A 20,475-nucleotide genomic window follows, 5' to 3' on the forward strand; every position below is an offset into this window, starting at 1 on the left:
AAACCAAGAGTGAAAATTGTGTATATCCCTCAAATGTTCTTGGATTACAAAATCCAACAGCCTTAGCCAGTAGGCTTGGTTGATCCACAAAAAAAATGGTTCAAAACTCGTTTCGGATGTAGAGGTGCTGGTGGTTCAATTCTAAAGTGAATTCCGATTTTCACAGAATTTTTTTTTCAAAACTTTCCAAATCTTCTGAGACTTCCGAATCCTTTCGTTAATGGTTTGAAAGAGTTATTTCCTGTTTCATTGGGTGGTCTTTACTTTGAAAGTAGTTGTTTTACTTCAGAAGCAGGAAAAATCAAGCGGAGGAAATTCCTTCCTGCTCTGGTTTAAAACTGGCTTCTCTGGCTTGAGCCGAGGCCAGGGACCAGAAGCAGGGAAAAGCTGAATAATTTCTGAATCACTTCCTGAGTCATAACAAAATGGCGGAAAAAAGATTCAGAAGGGCAAAGGGACTACTGGTTTTTAAAAAAGCTTCGACATTCCTTCAAAAAGGTAATTTTAACGAAATTGTTACGAGCTATGAGTTATCCAAGCGATTCTAACCATGCCTATCAGCCGGCATAGAGAATGATGAGCAATGCTGAAAACTGCAGTCCAATAATATTTGGAGAACTGCATGATTCTCACCTCTGCATTAAACACAGAAATTAACATGGAAAAAAATACTGCTGAGTATTCAACAAGATGAAAGGGAATGTATGAAGGACTCAGTGACACCAATTACCCACTCATCATCGCAGCTCTTTCACAATCTGTTATAACACAGAAATAAATACTAGAAGAGCTTGGGTGCATAACTTCATAGACCTCATATTACTTTCCCCCACAAGCATTGTGATTGAAGAGTGCCACTGAAATTCATGCTCCAATTTTGATATCAGACTTGCACAGCAAAGCTACCATACTCCTCTTTGCACCAGAGCCGTTTGGTTCCTTCCTTGTGTCATCACTTGGAGCATATACTGTCCAGTATATTCCCACACATTTTCATTGGTCTGAAAGAGAGTGTACTATTCATTCTACAACTGAATTGGACCTATTCAATACACTACAGAGTACAAATTAGTCTGAATATTCTGAATTTACTTCATTATTTATTATTTGGAAATAAAGCATTACTGTAGTATAGACATATGTCTCCAGAAAAAAAGCAATGGCAATGTGATAATTTTGCTGCACCCCTAATTTCTTACAATTCATTAACAGAAGATTTGTAAAGTCATATATTGTTGAGATTAATTTCACAATTCAGCAGCAGATCAGTTGCACAACTTCATCACTTTCCAGTAGCTTCTTCCTGCACAGTATTTTCAGTTAACTGCTCCCACAAACTGCAGTCACTCTGGAACTCTTTTACAGACACTTGAGCACATGCCCAGCCATTATCAGTTTTACTATTGTTTTCCCCTCCAATCTAGATGACACTACAAACATACCACAGTACACAGTTATATCTTGTCTTAGCAGACAGGTTCCTTAAATACATTACACAGAGCCTTCGGTAAACAGCATCACAGCACAAGGAGAGAGAATACACTGTACATGACTTCCTTATATACAACTAGCTGTGCCCTGCCACGGGTTGCTGTGGCCTATAGTAAAACTTATCAAAGTTGAGGTAGATATCTGGACTATTATGAAAGAGAGGTCCCTACCTATTCCTTCCCCCCCCCCCTTTCCTCCCCCTTTCTCTCCTTTCTTTCTTCTCTACCTCTTTCTTTCTTTCCTCCTTTCACTACTTGGTTTCATCCTTCTCTCTTTCCTTCATTCCCTCCCCCTTTCTTCCTTTGCCTTTCTTCCCTCCCTGTTTGCTTCCTTCTTTCACTTTTTATTTCCTTTTATTTTACCACCATCATAAGAATAACAATAATGCAATGCATTGCCTCTGGGACCTGACACCTCTCCCATTCCCCCTAAAAGGGTCTCATAGGAACAATAGCATAATAATAATATAGAAATAACAACCTTTACCCGCCACGTGTTGCTGTGGCCAATCTTCCCTCTTTCTCTCCTTCTTTCCCTCCCTCCCTCCCTCCTTCCTTCCTTCCTTCCTTCCTTCCTTCCTTCCCATCTTTCCTTCTCCTCTTCTTTCTCTATCTCTTTCCTTCCTTCCCCCCTTTTCTTTCTTTTCTGCTGTCTCTCTTTTCTTTCCTTCCATCTTTCCTTTTCTTCTTCCTCTAACTTTCCTTCCTTCCCCCTTTTTCTTTACCTCCCTTTCTCTTTCTTCCTTCTTTCCTTCCTTCCTGTCTTTCCTAGATTTTGACAGGGCGGGAAGGGGCAGGGTGGGGTTTGGAGGTGGCGTGAAGTAAAAGGAGGTAAGATTGGGGCAGGGGAGTGATGGAGCGTGGGGTTGCGTGTGTGTGTGCGGTGGCGGGGGGAGTGATGGAGCGTGGGGTTGCGTGTGTGTGTGCGGCGGCGGGGGGAGTGATGGAGTGTGGGGTTACGTGTGTGTGTGCGGCGGCGGGGGGAGTGGGGTTGCATGTGTGTGTGCGGCGGTGGGGGAGTGATGGAGCGTGGGGTTGCGTGTGTGTGTGCAGCAGCGGGGGGAGTGGGGTTGCGTGTGTGTGTGCGGCGGTGGGGGGAGTGATGGAGCGTGGGGTTGCGTGTGTGTGTGCGGCAGGGTGTGTGTGTGCGGGAAGCAGCGCGGCGGGGCTTGGAGTGGGCATGGTTTCCGCAGAGGGAACGTTGGCCAGAAGGCCATGTGCACGCCCCAGGGAACTTGCGGCTGGGCGCCAATGCGCATGCTCAGTTGTTTTGCCGTTTTGTGATTGTGTTGTTGTGTTGTTTTTCATTTTGAGTAGATATGTTTGTACCTTGTGGGTTGTGTTATGGGCACGGGGATTTTGGTTAAGTTTCGTTGGGAGATTTTTGAGTTTTGTTCTTTTGCCGTTTTGTGAGTGTGTTGTTGTGTTGTTTTTCATTTTGAGTAGATATGTTTGTACCTTGTGGGTTGTGTTATGGGCATGGGAATTTTGGTTAAGTTTCGTTGGGTTTTTTTGAGTTTTGTTGTTTTGCCGTTTTGTGAGTGTGTTGTGGTGTTGTTTTTCATTTTGAGTAGATATGTTTGTACCTTGTGGGTTGTGTTATGGGCACGGGGATTTTGGTTAAGTTTCATTGGGGGATTTTTGAGTTTTGTTCTTTTGCCGTTTTGTGAGTGTGTTGTTGTGTTGTTTTTCATTTTGAGTAGATATGTTTGTACCTTGTGGGTTGTGTTATGGGCATGGGAATTTTGGTTAAGTTTCGTTGGGGGGTTTTTGAGTTTTGTTTCTCCGTTGGATGCCCCTAACAAATTTATATGTATAGATTCTATACAATTACACATAGCAATCTCTGATTGGTTCCCAACTCATTAACTTAACTCAAACCCAGGATTGCATCATTCACAATCACCTGGACCAGGCCAGAACACATTCCCCAAATGATTCCCTATATACACTTAATGCATGACTCAGCATTTCCAATAGAAGCCTATTAGCAGTGCATGACTCAGCTATATTACATTACAATACATTGGAAAACCTGACATATATATATTCACACATGTATAAAACTGACATTACTTAGCATACTGTTCTTGAAGGAGAAAACAGTAACTTCACAGAGCAACTTTCTAAAAATCTAGCTGTTTGTTTGTTCATTGTTGCTGCTGTTTTAAGACTTGGAGAAATAATATTATCCAGTGTGTGTATGTACATACATATGAAGGGCTTTTTATAGCATCCAATGGAACATGAGAAATTTCTTTTTTTAGCAATCACTTCTCTTGTTCAACCCTTGAAGCAGTTGGCATTTCTACACATATCACAGCTTTTTGACTGGAGCACTCTTGTTCCTCTGGAACAAGGAGAACAGAGGGGAGAAAGCTCGGTAGAAAGGCATGGTATTTCCTTCATTGACTTTTTTCACATTGTACAGGGAGGGAAACTTTCCACCTTATTTAAAACAAGCATTAGTTAGACCACTGCTGAAAAAGCCCTCCCTGAATCCCCTGGACCTTAATAATTAAAAGACTGGTGCCTAACCTTCCTTTTTTGGTCAAGGTGATCGAGAAGGCAATTGGCCTCCAACTCCAGGCAGGCTTGGATGGCACGCACTTCCTTGACAAATTGAAACTGAATTCAGACAAATCCACACATCAGTCCTAATCTGGGAATGGAGGTGTGTCAAACAGTCCTGGATGGAGTTACACTCCACTCCTGAAAGACTGTGTCCACAGCTTGGGAGTGCTCCTGGATCCATCTCTACAAATGCCGGCTCAGGTAGATGCCAGGGTCAGGAGTTCTTACTATCAACTTTGGCTGATCCGCCAGCTGTACCCCTTCCTAGATTTGGAGGACCTTAAGATGGTAGTGTATGTGCAGCTAACCTCATGGTTGGACTTCTACAATACACTTTACCTTGGGCTACCTTTGTACCAAATTCTGAAACTTCAGCTGGTTCAAGATACAGCAGCCAGGTTGGTTATGGAAACATCCAGAGGTGAGCATATCACACCTATCCTAAAGTCACTCCACTGGCTGTCAATTAGTTTCTGGGCAAGTACAAGGTGTTGGTTTTGACTTTTTAACCCTACATAGTTTGGGTCCAGATTACCTGAAGAATTGCCTTTTTCTTTCAAATCTGCTCCCACATAGTGAGGTCCTCTGGGGGGTGGTTACTCCAGCTTGCCAGAACCCAACTGGCAACTGTCACCAGATGACCTTTTCATTGGCTGCCTGAAGACTGTGGAATGACCTGCTAGTAAAGCTCTGACAGCTAGATCAGCTGTTGGAATTTAAAAATCATGTAAAAACCTATCTCTTCCAGCAGGCCTACCCAGCCAGTTTTTGAGCATGAATTTTAAACTCATGTCATGTGTTTTGGTCTCTGTCCTGTGCGATTAATGTGTATTTTACAGAAATTATTTGATATGTATATTTTATAGAACTGAATTTTAATGTGTGTTTGTAGAATTTTTATCATATTTGTGTGTGTTTTAACTGTGCTGTGACTCATCTTGAGCCGTGGGGAGAGGTGGGTAAGAAATAAAATAATAACTTTATTATCATCATAATATTCATCATCATTAGTCGTAATAGTAGTAGTATAGTGCTATATGCCATTTTAATGAAGCCAGCATTGTGTTGTACTGGGGTACCAGGAGACCAGGGTTCAAATCCCCACTCAAGCAGGAAAAATCACTGGTTGTCCTTGGGCAAATCACATTCTCTCAGCCTCAGTAGTTAATAGCAAATCTCCTCTGAATAGAGCTCACCAAGAAAATGTTATGGCTCATTTGGCATAAGTTGGAGTTGACTTAAAGATAAACAACAACATCTGCGATTCCAATTTGTTTACCATAACATATCGTATGGAATCCTGGGATCTGTAGCTTTGGAAGGCATATGCAAGAGAGCCTCATTCAATTGGAAGTTCCTGGATTTAACTGAATATTGCCAATGAGGTTGAAGTTCTATACTTACTTAGAGCTATAATTATGGTGCTTTCACTATTGGCTGCTACTTCCCGGTGGATGTCAGGTGATGCAGTACCGGCTAAGCAGTGTAATTTCTCCAGTGTTGTAGGACACTGACATCTCCAAGGCAGAGACATCTCCAGCTCATCCCTGTTAGGGTATCAGCCAGCTCATCAACGACTTAATTCTAAAAATAGTTTTCTAAGATCTACAGAGACACTTGCTGGAACACCTCAGCAAGCGAGAGTCCAAAAATGGCAGGCTCAAACCCAGAACCTCAACCAATGGCTGATACCAAATGAGAGACTCCCCCCTGGGCACACAGAGGACTGGGCGACTTGGAAGGCGCTGAACAGACTGCGCTGTGGCACCACGAGATGCAGAGCCAACCTCAAGAAATGGGGCTACAAAGTGGAATCCATGACATGCGAGTGTGGAGAGGAGCAAACCACTGACCACCTGCTGCAATGCAACCTGAGCCCTGCCACATACACAATGGAGGACCTTCTTGCAGCAACACCAGAAGCACGCCAAGTGGCCAGATACTGGTCAAAGGACATTTAATCAACTACCGAACTCACAAATTTTGTATTTTGTCTGTTTGTTTGCTTTGTTCTGTTAGAAATGTTCTGTTAGAAATGACTGGTTGCCCTGACACGACAAATAAATTATGGTGCTACAATGATGTAAAGAACCCTGTGATTACACCTGCACTAGGAAAATTCATACAATCTCTCAGCTATATTTCTGTAATTAACAGAGTAAATCTATAAAATAGATCAGTATTATGATTTCTATTTTGAAGGTAGAGAGGGAAGAGTACAAAGGACTACAAATTCACTCAAGATTTGAATTGTTCAGGCTTGCAATAAAGAAACTATCCACACTGCAGAATTATATCCATTTGACACAAGTTTAATAGTCAAAGCTCCATTCTATGGAGTCCTGGAATTTGTAGAGTTCTCTTACAGAAAAAGGCAAATATCTCACAAAACTACAAATCTCAACATTGAACCATGGCAGTTAATGCAGTACAAAACTGCTATAACTCTGTGTTGCAAATATATCTTGGTCTCTTAGCCACTATGCAAACATTCATATTTCATGGTGGGATATGACCTTCGGATCCCATGTCTTTTGTGACATCCTTCAACAATTTAGAGAGCAGTGGGATGGGGAGGCATAATTTGTCACTCTTCTTCCATTAAAGAATGATAGAATCAAAGAGTTGGAAGAGACCTCAGTCCAACCCCCTGTCAAGAAGCATGAATATTGCATTCAAATCACCCCTGACAGATGGCCATCCGGCCTCTGTTTAAAAGCTTCCAAAGAAGGAGCCTCCACCACACTCCGGGGCAGAGAGTTCCACTGCTGAACGGCTCTCACAGTCAAGAAGTTCTTCCTCATGTTCAGATGGAATCTCCCCACTCCTTCTTATGCCTTGTTTAGGGATTTAATGAACATTTTATTTATGTTCATTTTAAAAACAAAAATTCACCAATGTATTGTTGAAGACTTTCACAGCCGAAATCACTGGGTTGTTGAGAGTTTTCTGGACAGTATGGCTATGTTTCAGAAGCATTTTTCCTGACATTTCACCTGCATCTATGACAGGCCTCCTCAGAGGTTGTGAGGTCCTCAGAGTTTGTGACCTCACAACCTCTGAGGATGCCTGTCATAGATGCAGATGAAACATCAGGAGAGAATTCTTCTAGAACATGGCCATACTGTTGTAGTACAGCGTGATGGTAACATTGCTACTACTGGTAGGAGGGAGAAGAGGGCTGCGCAGGTGCTGGAAGAGGAACAGCAGCGAAAGCGGATTAGAGAGATAATCATGGCCATGACTGATTCCGAAACCTTTGAGGGTTTCTCCGACTGTGAAATAGGGGATGGGGAGGAAAGCAGGGGAGTCAAGCGGGCTACTCGTGAACAAGAATCTGATGAGGAGATTCAAAGGAAGCGTATCTGTGATATACTTAGCGCTCCTACAGAGGATGAAGACTTCATGGGTTTTGAAGGGAGTGATGGGACTGAGAGTGACATGGGAGAGGAGGATGGGCTTGATTGGACCCATGTACAGGAGATTAGGGATATCTGTAACCAGCCTACCTCCAGCGATGACTTTGAGGGGTTTACAAAAGAGTGGCAACTGGGGAGCACTTGGCAAGATCTAAGTCTTGACAGATGCTGGCAGAGGTGGAGGGATGGGGGTCTGGGTTCAGCTGCAGGGAATGGGGCAGCTGAGAGCGATGATGAAAGGGTGGGGAGCACCTCATCTTCTGATGAGGACCTTTAGGATATAAGTGGGTTTTGTTTTAATGGGTCTTTGCAGAAGGCAAAGTGTATTTTCATGTGTGATTCTTTGTTACTGCCACAACTCTCGAGTTTGGGTCCTTGGACTACAGATCTCCGTGTTCCTGTGTTTACTTCCTGAAACTCCGTAAGTGACGACTTCTACTCTCCTGTTTTTGACTCCGGATTGTGTTTGACTACGGCTGTGTGTTTTGGACTATCTCAACTAGCCTGGAACGTGTTTTGACTACGGACCGCCTTTGGACACTGTTTTTGCTCCTTACCAACTTGCTTTTGTATGCTCTTTGGACACTGTGAATTTCAAGTGGATTGCTTCATGTTTCTGTTATGCCGGATTATATGCCAGAATAATCTGGATTATATTTAAGTTGCTTTTTTCGCTTTGCGTTTGATACAAACTCTTAGTTCTTACTTGAAACACTGAAGTGTCTACAAGCCTTTTTTTGTGTTAAATAAACCTGTGTTTGGACCTATTACATTGTGTTTGGCATCATTAAGGCTTCTGGGTCTTGACACATACAGCCCAGAAAACTCATAACAACCCAAACATTCACCAACATCCACAAAATGCACATATGGGGAAATGAAGCTAATGGATGAACATGAAACTGATCTTTCACAAACTTTGCCATATTTATCTCCACCATTTTGTGGATTCAGGGTGTTTCTTCAAAAGTACTGATCACCACTATTTTATTGAAGAGGTGGATCACAGTGGTTCAACTATCCAAATAGAAGAGGTTCAACACAGTGGTTTGAGTATTCAAATAGAAGGGGCAAATCACCGTGGTTTGACTATTCAGATAGAAGAGGTGGCTCACAGTGGTTCAACTATGCAAGTCTCCTGTTTTGAGAACATTAAAGGGGATAATGCTTTGTCTAAGATTTGGAGGACTTCTGATAGGATCACTGTAATTTTCTCATATAATTCTAGCACCACAGTATGCTGCAGTACTGGAGACTGCTTTCTTAATATCACACTGCAGAATCCTATTTTACAGGTATTGCTAATAAAGGGTGTTGGCATATATTGTGCAGTATTAGCAAAAGAGGATGAAAAATGTCCTACCAAAGCTTTAGCTTTTAGCTCGAGGCAATTAACTTCAGAGATTCACTTATTTTAAATGTAATCTCTATATCCACTCTCAAATGCAATAACAGAAAATTAAAATATACCCACAGAGTTTATTGCAGATTCCACTCAAAGGCCACCCTTGCTAAATTAGTCACCCAACATGACCTCAAGCTTAATCTTGGCTAGCAGATGTCTTCCAGGATCAGCAGTCTACAAATAATAAGAATACGCACACACATACATACATGCACACATGCATACACGCACTGTGTTAGCTCTTGCTGTTAATGGCAATGATGCTTGAATCCTATAATCTTCAGGCATATATAATACGTGTTAATTTTTTCTTTAAATAATTGCTTTCCCAAAGTTGTTAATGCACAAAGCAGTATGGGTTTATCATCTCTATACCACTTTCTTAATAATACATTCATTTAAAAATGAACTCCTTAACTAAAAGCTGGGGTTTGTTGGTCTAGTGATGTCCATCCACAAACATAATCACTTATCTCTTCTTTTGGTAACCCCTTCCTTGAATCTCTAAATATTTGCTTCCAGACCAGGTGGGAGTATTGAGACTCCAAAAAGTAAAGAAGGTTTGTGGAAATCTGTTTCTGTGATGCTCATTTCTGAAATATAGGATATATGTCTTTTAAAATTAAAACATGTCTGTAAACTAACTTAACTGCAGCCAAGATTTTATTTCAAAGTGAATGTGGAGCTGTGGAGATTCAAGAAGACATTCAAACTTTAGAAGACATTCAAACTTTAGGTAGATGTTTAGGTAGATTGATGTCAACTCGAAGTACGAGGGGTATTTTTAAAGTAAGGTCCGTTTTGTTGTAGACACTACTAGTTCGCGCGCATACCGCAACGAGCGCGTGCGTCATGTACCGGCATGCCTCGGGAACAACTGTGCTCAGTTTCCGCTCTGTAGCTAACCTGTACGGTTCTGTTTTTTGCTTTAAAAATGTTTAAGACTATCAACTCATCCACCGCATGTGAGGTTCGCTCAGTGACAGTTTTTGTCAGCAAGGAACCTGCCTGCTGCAGAAATTCATCAACAGATTTGTGAAGTGTATGAGTGAAAGCAAAGTGCGTAAGTGGGTACGGCAATTCAAAGATGGCCGTGACAACGTCCAGGATAAGCGGTCCTTATGAAGGACCGCTCCGGTAGCCCTTCTTTGATTACAGATGATTTGGTGGCTTCAGTTGAAGCGAGGATTTATGAAGAGGGTATTTTAAAATTGGTTCAGAGGTATGATAAGTGTTTGAACAAACTTGGCAACTATGTCAAAAAATAAAGTATGTACTTTCTGAAAATAAATTTACTTTTTTGAAATAAACTTTCGTTGTGTACTTATGTTCCAACAGACCTTACTTAAAAAATACCCCTCATATATACATTATGTAGTAGAAAGTGCCTTACACCAGAGTCCACTTTTACCTTTTCTATATTAAGAGTAACAAGTAAACCTAAGATTTTCTGCTAAATATTCCTATGAAAGGCTATGATTATAATCATAGTTGGACCCAGATTTAAGCCGTAACGGTTCTTAGACCTTAAATTATGGTTTGTATACCCATTATACTTGTATTTGTTGAAAGCATGGGCTTGGATTCACAATAGGAAGGAAATCAATGAGACAAGCAAGTTCAGCCTTAAGGGCAAGACATGGGTTGCCAAGACTGCAACATTTCTTGGGACATGAAGTTTGATGAGCTCTGAGCCCCTATTATCAATGTCTCCTTGTTCCATTCAATTAACCACAGTGCTTTTGTTCTGCCTCCAAGGCTAGAAGATCACTAAGAATCTGTGATCAGAATCTAGGTTGAAGAAAGAGACTCCTATTCATCTTTCAAGACTACTATGGATAAAGCTGGACTTCTGGGAACAAATATAACCTATACCACAATGGCAACAAACTAATGTGAGCACAGAAGGAAGAAATGAATCTACTTAGAAATGATGCTAAAGGGTTATGGTTGATGTACCAAGAGAAATAATAATAGCACTAAGGATGATGAGTATATTCCATGATACGAATTATTAAAAATCTCTATGGATGCAATCCAGATTCTGTAACAAGAAAAGACAATTTTTGTGACCTATGTGCACTATGCAAATTGAGCCAGTCTTCAAATATTTCACATCTATTATTGCTTTGCATAATTCATTCAAGATTCATTAGCTATGGGAAGAAGTAGTGAGCCAAATTGGGTAAAATGCTTTGCCTTCAAGCATGGAAATGTTTTACAACCAACGATTCTAGATTCTAGCATTTAAGCTGTTACTACCCATGCACTTTTAAAACATGTTCTTATCACCAGAAGCATGGAAGCTTCTCCCACTAAACTTCTCCAAATAAATGTTGGTCAGAATCATGTTGGCAGTTATGAATGCTTAACTACTAGGCTTGGGTAACCATGGAAAAATTTGGTTCTAAACTCGTTTCGTTTTTAGGGGGCCCTTGCGTTTCGGTTTTTTTAAATAATTCCGGAATTTTCCTTTTAAAAATTTCGAAATTTACAAAATTTCGTAAAATTACGAATCGATTCGTTAATGGCGGACGGGATTGCGCAATTTGCTAAAAAAAACCCTCCAAATGGGACAGGAGGAACTTCTGAAGCTTCCCTCTCCCTCTGTTGTTGACTGTTGGTGTGATAAAAACAAACAACAACTATAAAACTTGCACCAGACATGCGAAAATAATTACGAAATAATTACGAAATAATTTCAAAATAATTACAAAATAATTACAAAATAAATTGAAAAAATTGTTTCGAATCTTAATTACTTCTCACACTATTCCTGCATGGCTCAATATTGGATTGTAAGCTAATTTAAATACGAATTAATAACGAATTACGAAATTAACGAACGAAACCGCCCAAGCCTATTAACTACTATAGCAATGGAACCATGCCATAAATTTTGTCCTCTTACATCAACACTTACTAGGAATACCCACTGCAATAGATTGGGTCCATTCCACTGTCATTCATGAAGACACTAGCTAATGTTCCAAGCTGTGCAGGATTCCTATAGTGACAGGCAGAAATGAGATCAGTGTTACAATCCCCCCTCTACTAGGGATCAGTCATGTGAATGGAGAAGAGAATACCAGTCAGCTGCTTTTTGAGAAACAAGGGGAATGGACCTACATCTATCAAAGTGGCTACTTCCTGGTAACCAGAGATTGGGGGATTTTTATGGTGCCCATGCACCCCATAAACCAGGGGTTATGTAGGAATTCTGAATATCACACATTCATGAAATCCACTAAAGGTTCTACAATTCCAGTTCAGAGAGATTATAGGATTATGTATTCACAGTCCTGATTTTGTTGAGTCAGGATGCAAGCCTGTGCATCCCTAATTAGGAACAACTCAATTCAACTGAGTATGCGTCTAAGTAAACATGAGTAGGTGTCAAGACCCAGAAGCCTCAAGAATGCCAAACACAGTATAAAAGGTCCAAACAAAGGTTTTATAAACACAAAAAGGCTTAGATACACTTAACTCAGTGCCTCTAGCACAAACTAAGAGTCTATAGCAATCGCTAAGCAAAAAACCCAATTTAAATATAATCTGGATTATACCGGAGTATAATCTGGGATAACAAAAATTTACAGCGATCTGCTTGAAATTCAAAAGGTCCAAAAAGAAAACAAGGCGGGAGCATGCAAAAACAGTCCAAAGTCCAGGCACGTCCAAAATGAGATGAAGCAGTCCAAAAAGTGAAGTCGTCATCAAAACACAGTCCAGAGTCAAAAGGGGAGGTTGAAGTCAGCACTTATGGAGTACCAGCCAGAAGTCACAGAAACACGGAGATCTGTAGTCCAAGGACCCAAACTTGAGAGTAATTGCAGTAACAAAGATCCAAACCCAATAAAACACTTTGCCTTCTGCAAAGACCCATTGAATTCAAACCAACTTATATCCTATAACTCCTCATCAGAGGATGAACTGCTCCCCACCCTTTCATCATCACTTTCAGCTGCCCCATTCCCTGCAACTGAGCACTGCCTCCCATCTCTCCACCTTTGCCAGCGTCTTTCAAGACTTAGGTCTTCCCAAGTGCTCTCAGATTGCCAGTCCTCTACAAACCCCTCAAAGTCATCACTGGAGGTAGGCTGAGTACAGATGTCCCTAATCTCCTGCACACAGGTCCAGTCTAAAGCATCCTTCTCCCCATCGTCACTCCCAGTCCCATCACTCCTTTCAAAACCCACAAAGTCTTCATCTTCTGTTGGAGCGCTAAGTATATCACGGATATGCTTCCTTTGGATCTCCTCATTTGATTCTTGTTCTCGAGTAGCCCGCTTAACTCCCCTGCTTTCCCCTCCTTCCCCCATTTCACAATCTGAGAAACCCTCGAAGGACTCGGAATCAGTTGGAGCCATTAATATGTCTCTAATCCGCTTTCACTGCTGCTTCTCCTCCAACACCTGCGCAGCCCTCTTCTCCCTTCTACCAGTAGTAGTAACGTTACTATCATGCTGTACTACAACAGTAGGCTTTTACTGACTATTTTCTATTGTGCAAATTCCTAAAAATACAAAATGGGCATCTCAGGTTTGTCTTAGGTATGGGCATGATATCATTTTGATATACCATTTTGGGGGGATTCAGGCAATCTGGCAGCCTGGAAATGAGATGAGTCGGGGGGAGGAGGAAAAGATTGGCCATTATGGACCACGTGATGGCTAATCTCTGACTGGATCTGGCTGAATTAGCTGCCACATAAGGAGGGCAGCTGTGTGCAGGGGTTTTTGTTTTCCATTAGCCTTGCCAGAGTCAATCAGAATAATAAAGTGGATCACGTATCTTTTTGCAAAGCTGGTCTGTATATACCAGGACAAACTCCTCCATTTTTCTGTGGCATCCTGGCACTTGAGAGGGACCGTGTGCTGGCTAGCTCCGTGTTCTATACTTCAGTGCTGTTGTTGCTTCTTAGTGCTTTTGTCTTCTTCATTAAATATTATTAGTTAGTATCTTCCTTATTGTACTTCTTTTATTTTACTATTAATTTTGATAAGGAGGAGTGGGCATTAGGCCTGGGTAACAACAGAAAAATTTGTTTCTAAAATCGATTCGTTTTTTGGGTGGTTTTGCGTTTCGATTTTTAAAAGAATTCCGAAATTTTTCTTTTAAAAAGTTTGATATTTATGAAATTTTGTAAATTACAAAACAATACGAAACAATTACGAAACAATGTCGAAACAATAATGAATCGATTCGTTAATGGCGGACGCGACCACACAATACGCTAAAAAACCTCCAAATGGGACAGGGGGAACTTCTGAAGCTTCCCTCTCCCTCTGTTGTTGACTGTTGGTGTGATATTTATAATTTTTTTTCACTGATTAAACAAACAACAACTATAAAACTTGCCCCAGACATGCGGAAATAATAACGAAATGATTTCAAAACAATAACGAAACAAATACAAAACGAATTCGAAACAATTACGAAACGAATTTAAAAATTCGTTTCGTTTTTTAGTTGCTCCTGAATGGTTCGTTATCGCTTCGTTATAAAAAATTAACGAATTTTTAACGAATTACGAAATTACGAAACGGAACCACTCAGCCCTAGTGGGCATGTGTTGGGGGTGGGAGTGGTGGGCTTTTTATGTGTTTGTTTAATTTTTTTAATTTTTTTTTTACTTCAACTTGACTGAGTGTGGGATAGGTTTAGGAAATAGCCTGACCCTCTTGAATCCTCAGAGGGACATTTTTCCCAGCCCTCCCTTCTCGCTTCCCTACTCTGTCCTGCACTAGCAGGTTAAGTTCATCCCCTCCCTCAAATAAAAAAGCCCTTTGTTCCAGTTCACCTCTTTGACTCTCTGATATTCTCTCCCCACCCCTACCTTCGGGCTTGTGTGTGTGTACTCCTAAACCAGTCCAGTATCCTTCCTTCTTTATTTGTAGAAACTTTTAAAATGGACCCAGTGTTCTGAAACTTAAATATGTCCTCCAAGTGTGACCATTTTCATTCCAATAGTTATAAAAAAAATTATGAAAAGAGGACCCTTGCCACTTCCCACATTGCCACCAATAGGCCAGATCTTCCAGGAGTGAAAACAGAAGTTCTGGCTGACTGATCACAAAATGGTATTTCATGGTCCCAATTTCAGGAAGTTCTAGGTAAATGGAACTTGGGGGGAGGGGGCAGCCAAAATGGGACCAGAAACAGTTTTTTTAAATGAATCACACACCCCTAGTTTGTCCTGCATCCAGAAGAGTGGCAGTATTTTCTAATGAATAAATTGTGCAATGGTCGCAATGCATGAGTTAATCACCTTTAGGCTGTATGGCTTTAATTCAAATAATATGAATTAAAATCTATTAGAATACATGCAAACTACTGAAGGTTTATTTGATGTACAAAAAAGGGAAAGATGATGATTGCTAATGGACCAGTTTAATCAACTTTACTAACCTTGATTTGTTTATTTATTTTTAAACCCTGAAAATCTGTAAGATAGACAGAGAGATATTGACAAGAGGGCTTCATAAAATATGAAGCCCAGGAAGAGAGATATTGACAAGCTGGAATGTGTCCAGAGGAGAGCGACTAAAATGATCAAGGGTCTGGAGAACAAGCCCTATGTGGAGCGGCTTAAGGAGCTGGGCATGTTTAGCCTGAAGAAGAGAAGGCTGAGAGGAGATATGATAGCCATGTATAAATATGTGAGAGGAAGCCACAGGGAGGAGGGAGCAAGCTTGTTTTCTGCTTCCCTGGAGACTAGGTCGCGGAACAATGGCTTCAAACTACAAGAGAGGAGATTCCATCTGAACATGAGGAAGAACTTCCTGAATGTGAGAGCCGTTCAGCAGTGGAACTCTCTGCCCCGGAGTGTGGTGGAGGCTCCTTCTTTGGAAGCTTTTAAACAGGCTGGATGGCCATCTGTCAGGGGTGATTTGAATGCAATATTCCTGCTTCTTGGCAGGGGGTTGGACTGGATGGCCCATGAGGTCTCTTTCAACTCTTTGATTCTATGATTCTATATCCATTATCCAAATAATAATAAAAATAAGCTTCTGTTGCTTCTGTGTCCATTTATTCTTTTTGGCATACTGGTTAATACAAATGAATATGCACAATGAAAGCAGCTCCCAGAAAAATTGAGTGAAAGGGGCTCTCCCAATGTCAATTCAGGCCATTCCTCCTTTGTAGAATGTAACAGGAAGCTGGATTGAAAAAAGCCAATGTTATACAACAATCCTCTGACAGCCACCTATTGATCATCAGTGGAGGCCTATTACTTTTCAGACACTGACCTACTGCCAACATCAATCCAGGAACAACATCAAAATGTTCTTGGCACCATTTACTCTTTGGAAGACAAGTGCTTTGCAGGTGGAAATAAATCCATGAAATCATGATTATGCATGCCCTGAAAGAAAAAAGGGAGAAAGAGACAGAGAGAGATTTTAAAATATGAAGCCCTATGTTCCACCTTTTTATCCAGTAATAAACCAAAGTCAAACTTCAGATGCGAATTCCAGCTAAACTCATTCAATCAAGGAAATTTGAAAACTGATGGAAACATACTAAGATTTTATTGTGTCATAAGCTAATACAATTCTTACATATACAAATTGCTTTTTTAATAATCATATTGTGTCTATGTACAGATTCAGATATGTTTGTGCCTGTGGTGATATTCTATGCATGTTTCATGTATGAAATCTGACAAACAGGACATTGGGATGAAATGGGAACTGAATCTCTCTGAGACCCCTTCCACAATGCTCCGATCCCAGATTATCTGGCAGTGGAGAGTCATATAACCCAGTTTAAATCAGATAATCTGGGATCCGATCCTGGTATATAGGGCAGTGAAGAAGGGGCCTAAGTTTGATGGGGTTTGTTCCTTGAAACCCATACAGACAAATTATTGCCTTACAACCCATTTTCATAGTGAAGTCTGGTTTCAGCATTCTGTAAACATGTAAAAAGATTGAAATGGCATACAAAGATATTGGAGGATAGAATCATAGAATCATAGAATCAAAGAGTTGGAAGAGACCTCATGGGACATCCAGTCCAACACCCTGCCAAGAAGCAGGAATATTGCATTCAAATCACCCCTGACAAATGGCCATCCAGCCTCTGTTTAAAAGCTTTCAAAGAAGGAGCCTCCACCACACTCCAGGGTAGAGAGTTCCAGGGTAGAGACTGGGTACCAGTCTTTAAAAAACTCTAAAATTAAACAGCACAACAACAGAGAGGAAACAAACAAGGACATCTAATCACCTCTCAACAAAAGTTTGCTCTAGGCACTGTCAAGCCATTATATGCTAATCAAGGTGGTCAGTTGAACCATTCACACCTAGCTCCAGCAGACAAGAGTCCTTTGTCTCACCCTTCTCATTCCACAGATATATAAACCCTTTTCCCTAGTTCCAACAGACTTCACTACCTCTCAGGATGCTCGCCATAGATGCAGGTGAAACGTCAGGAGAGAATGCCTCTAGAACATGGTCATATAGCCCAAAAAACCCTACAACAACCCAGTGATTCCGGCCATGAAAGCCTTCGACAATATGTTTAACATAAATCATTTACCAGGAAATGTGGGCAGTATTTGCTCCAAAACTAGGCCAGACTGAATAGGATTTCATCCAAATAAGTGTCATGAACCAAAAAAAAAAAATGCACAGAGCTGTAAAATTTGGATACTGGAAGGTACAACAGCTTACCTTTGCCAGATATCATTCCCAGTATTTTATTTACCTGGGTTTTTTAAAAAATATTTTATATGCAGGCTCTTAAACAAGAGATACCAATATTGGAAGTTCAAATCAAGCAATGTATTAAAATCAAATCGGCTAAAGAGTTATGCTGTGAAGACCTCCCCAAAGGATTACCTGGCCAAGTACCACAAAGCATCCTTGTAGCCCTTTCCACACAGCTATATAAAATCCACATTGATCTGGATTATCTGACAGTGTAGACTCAGATAATCCAGTTCAAAGCAGATATTGTGGATTATCTGCCTTGATTTTCTGGTTTATATGGCTATGTGGAAGGGCCCTGACTTTCTCGGTATTTTGATGCAGATTTAATGAAATCTGGCAGAATTTGGGTTTGGGGCACCATTATCAAAGTGATTATGAAACATACTTGCTCCTGGGTTGTTATAGGTTTTCTGGGCTATATGGCCATGTTCCAGAGGCATTTTCTCCTGACGTTTCGCCTGCATCTATGGCAAGCATCCTCACTACCTCTGAGGATGCTTGCCATAGATGCAGGCGAAACGTCAGGAGAAAATGCCTCTAGAACATAGCCATATAGTCCGGAAAACCTACAACAACCCAGTGATTCTGGCCATGAAAACCTTCAACAATACATAGTTGCTCCTACTAGTGTGTTTGAGTTGTGGGGGCAATAAAGTTTATATGCCAATTGTATCAAAGAAGGAACAGGGATATGAAATATGCTTCTAACAAAAATGTGCTGCAATGCACTAAAACTTTAGAAGTATTGTTTTAATAATGTGAGATCTTCAGTAGAGTAGAACACAAATAAAAAACCCTTTCCCCCTTGAGGAACTGTGTAAAATCCTTAATGTCTGGATTTGAGTAGCAGGATATTATTCATTTCCATCATTTTGCCAAATATTTGTGTAAGCTAAGAAGATGGTAAAATTCCTTTGCAGAGTGTAATGGTTGGGAATGCCAAGCCTGTAGCAGTAGTTAAAATTCACAAATACATTTTTTTTCATAAACTATGCCACGCTATAAATGTTTAGCCTTAGGGTATCTCCAACAAATGACAGCCCAGACTTCATAGTACCTGAATTACAATTTTCCTCAACGATTCCCACCCACAACTTTGAATGAAAGGCATAAACTACAATGGTACACAGAAAACAGCATCACATATAGCTCTAGTGATACAAAGATTTTCTTTTATGGGTGAAGTTTTTTTTTTGTCGTGTCAGGAGCTACTTGAGCAACTGCAAGTCGCTTCTGGTGTGAGAGAATTGGCCGTCTGCAAGGACGTTGCCCAGGGGACGCCCAGATGATTTTTGATGTTTTTATCATCCTTGTGGGAGGCTTCTCTCATGTCCCCGCATGAGGAGCTGGAGCTGATAGAAGGAGTTCATCCGCCTCTCCCCGGATTCGAACCTGCGACCTGCCGGTCTTCAGTCCTGCCGGCACAAGGTTTAACCCACTGCGCCACCGGGGGCTCCTTATGGGTGAAGGTGATTTACTTTCCATCAGAAAAAAAGCTTCTCCACATCTCACAGTGAATATTCAGCTTTCATGATCATGGAAAATGATGGTTTAATAACAGCCAATGTGAGCTTCAGTTATGACCCTCAGAGCAATGGGTTCAAACTACAGAAAAGGAAATCTCACCTGGACATTTGGCTCAATGCTATGGTAGTAGTAGTAGTAATTTTTATTGAATAGCCCTTAGGCCGTATCACAATAAGAAACAGAATAACAAGGCCTGACAAGACCTGATCACACTCCACGTAGTAAGTTAAAATAAGACCAGGGGTGGCTCATCCATTACGCGAAGTAAGCGGTCGCAGAACACTTTTTTTTTGCCAGGGGTGCAGAGGCGCCTCTGTAAATGCCCCTTGACCGCCACTTGAGGAGCGCCTCCTCAGCTCATAACAGCCGTAGCAGTCCAGGGGGAGCCTCGGGTTTCTTGCCTCGCTGCCGGGCGATCCTCTTCCCAAAGGAGCTGGGCCCTTGAGTCTCGTCTAGCCCCTCTCGTTCCTGCTCCACCCGGCCACCGGTGGAGCTCAATCGTTCTCCGCGTTTGATCCCTTCCCCATGACTGGCTCCCTTTCCCGATCCCCCGGCGCTCCACCTGCCTCCTTTCCTCTCCCCAATCCGCGGATGGGCCAAGGGGTGCAGCCGCCACGTCTGGCCCACTTCGGGTCCGGAGGCGTGTCTGAAGACCTCAAAACTGCGCACCAAAACTCACCTCTTCTCCTGACTTTCTCTTCAGCCATTGGGACCAAGAGAGAGAGAGAGAGAGCCCCTCCGGCTGGAGGTATCTCCCACCTCCGCTCCCTCCTTTGTTTTTGCACCTACCTTCAGGAAAGGTGGGCATCTCCACCTCTCTCTCTTGGTCCCAATGGCTGAGGAGAAAGTCAGGAGGTGACTTTTGGTGCACACGCCGGGGTCTTCAGGCACGCCTCCGGACCCAAAGCGGGCCAGGCAAGGGAGCAAGTGCGGCAAGTGTAGTTACTGGGATGTATAGTTCACCTACAATCAAAGAGCATTCTGAACTCCACCAATGATGGAATTGAACCAAATATGGCACACAGAACTCCCACGACAAACAGAAAATATATATCAGTGATTGGTTGGGGGAGCGCCAAAATACTGTTTGCTTACCGTTGAAAATTACTTAGGGCAGCCTCTGAATAAGACACTTATAACAATACAGTTAAATAAATACAATAAGACATGATAAAACTGATAAACTGATCAAGCTGAGTATATACATCATATTTCATTATCACCCCTACAATTTACTCCAATCAGCCCTACATATGTGGTTCTCAGACGTATTGTTTTGCTTAAGTACAGAGCTGTTTTATATGTTATTTTTGGGTCTTGGCCACACATAAAATATGTTGTTC

Source organism: Anolis sagrei, chromosome 4 (assembly GCF_037176765.1).
Source record: "Anolis sagrei isolate rAnoSag1 chromosome 4, rAnoSag1.mat, whole genome shotgun sequence".
Taxonomy (NCBI): domain Eukaryota; kingdom Metazoa; phylum Chordata; class Lepidosauria; order Squamata; family Dactyloidae; genus Anolis; species Anolis sagrei.